The sequence below is a fragment of the Equus quagga genome, chromosome 1, assembly GCF_021613505.1.
Source record: "Equus quagga isolate Etosha38 chromosome 1, UCLA_HA_Equagga_1.0, whole genome shotgun sequence".
Taxonomy (NCBI): domain Eukaryota; kingdom Metazoa; phylum Chordata; class Mammalia; order Perissodactyla; family Equidae; genus Equus; species Equus quagga.
The window spans coordinates 10,859,093-10,861,458 of record NC_060267.1 but is presented as its reverse complement, the minus strand read 5'-3'; the positions used below and the strand labels follow the sequence as shown (position 1 = coordinate 10,861,458).

The window sequence follows — 2,366 nt, the reverse complement described above, 5'->3', positions numbered from 1 at the left end:
GCTTCATTTGTTCTTTTCCTACTTCCCTTTAGGTATAATATTAGATTATTTGAGGTTGTTCTTGTTTCTTGAGGAAGGCTTGTATTGCTATAAAATTCCCTCTTAGTACCAGGTTAGCTTGCATCCCATAGATTTTGGTATGTCATATTTTAATTTTTATTTGTCTCCAGGTTTTTTTTAATTTCTCCTTTGACATTGTATTTTACCTCTTTTTATTTTGTGTATCCCCTAACTACCTATGTAGCTATAGTTGATTTTACTACTCTTGTCTTTTAACCACGATACTAGCTTTTTAAGTGTCTGATCCATTGCCTTTACTAAATATTTGCCTTTACCAATGATATTTTTTTTCTTTCATACATTTTCTTATTTCTAGTTATGGCCTTTGCTTTTTTGCTTAAAGAAGACCCTTTAACATTTCTTACAAGGCTGGTTTAGTGGTGATGAACTCCTTTAGTTTTTGCTTGTCTGGGAAACTCTTTTTCTCTCCTTCAATTTTGAATGATAACATCGCCAAGTAGAGTAGTCTTGGTTGTAAGTTTTTCCTTTCAACACTTTAAATATATCACACCATTCCCTTCTAGCCTGCAAAGTTTCTGCTGAAAAATCAGCTGATAGTCTTATGGGGATTCCCATGTGATTTGTTTTTCCCCTGCTGCCTTTAAGATTCTCTCTTTACCCTTAACTTTTGCCACTTTAATTACAATATGTCTTGGTTCTTGGTGTGGATCTCTTGGGTTCATCTAGTTTGGCACTCTCTCTACTTCCTGGACCTGGATGTCTGTTCCCTTCCTCAGATTAGGGAAGATTTCAGCCATTATTTCTTCAAATAAGTTTTCTGCCACTTTCTCTCTCTCTCCTCCTTCTGAGACCCTATAATGTGAATGCCAGTACACTTGATGTTGTCCCAGAGTTCCCTTAAAATATCCTCATTTTTAAAAAACCTTTATTTCCGTTTATTTTATACTAAATTTATCCCCAACCCATAGGTTTTTGTTTCTTCAGTTTCTTCTGGGATATCTTTTTCTTTTGTGCAACCTCCTCTTCTGGTTTAGGAACAATCAGCTCTTTTTCAGTAAAGATCATCTCAATGTGGCAGGGAGAGCTCATGTATGGGTTAATCTGCCCATAACTTCTGTTAAGTTCTGTGCCACATCTTGGGGGCTTTGTTCACCTGGATGTGCTCAATGACTGGAGAATCTACATTTAAACCCTTAAATTTAGCACTACTCTCTGCGTTTTTAAGCATGTGCATTGACCCACTGTCCAGCCCCACTGTTTGGCTTGGGCACAATTACCGACTCCACCATTGTAACAATGGACTGGCACACACTGCTTCTGTAAAGTGACATTCTCCAGGTACTTGGTGGCTCTTTGGATATGCATGCCCTTGATGGCATGCACAGTTTCACGAGTGAAATGAAGCTACACTAAATTGAACAGGAAGATTTGAACCTCATGATTTGCACGATTTTGTAGGGTTTTCTGGGTCATGCCAGTAATGAATCATTTTCAGAGATCACCTCAGGCCACTTATGGAAAGAATATGTCCTCATTTTTTAAAATTCTTTTTTCTTTTTGCTGTTCTGATTGGACGTTTTCCACTATTTTGTCTTCTAGGTTGCCAATCTATTCTTCTAATCATCTAATCTGCTGTTAATTCCCTCTACCGTATTTTCCATTTCAGTTATTATTCTTCAGCTCCGATTGGCTCCTTCTTATATTTCCTAATTAATTAATTAAAATCATTAAATTTGTTGAAGTTCTCACTGTGTTCCTCCATGCTTCTCCTGAGCGTTGTGAGCATTTTTATGACCATTACTTTGAACTCTTTATCAGGTAAATTTCTTATCTCTGTTCATCAAGGGTTTTTTTTTCCTTCCTAGAGTTTTATTTTGTTCTTTTGTTTGGAATGTATTCCTTTCGTCTATTCATTTTGTTTAATTTTCTGTGTTTGTTTCTTGAATTAGGTGAAACACTTTCTCCTCTTAAAGGAGTGCAAGAACCTCTCTCGTGTAGACTGCCTGCATTGGGTGGCTTTGACAGCACTGCTGGAGCTGGAGCTGGGCTCCGGCCAGGAAGGCCCAAGCATTGGGTGCCTGGGGGTGCAGCCTCCCCCGGCAGGCATCAGTACTGTGGTGGGGGAAGCAAAGAATGGGGCTCACCAGCAATTCGGATCCTGGAGAAAGTCCCAGCAGTTCCCCGCCCATTTGACTGATGCAGGTTAGTAAACGGATGTCCTTCCCACATTGTCAAGGTTCTTTAAACCTCTGTGCCCCAGGGCGGGTAAGCCGGCACGTGGGCGCCTCAGTGCTGTCCCTCCCGGCAGCAGGTCGCAGCCTTGGGGTTGGGTTCCCGTCCATCCT

At 40.2% G+C, this 2,366-nt stretch overlaps 1 pseudogene; it reads right to left on the bottom strand.

Moving 5' to 3' along the window:
* Nucleotides 1–972: 972 nt before the first annotated feature.
* Nucleotides 973–1,510, bottom strand: LOC124249847 (60S ribosomal protein L17-like; annotated as a pseudogene).
* Between the last annotated feature and the right edge of the window lie 856 nt (nt 1,511–2,366).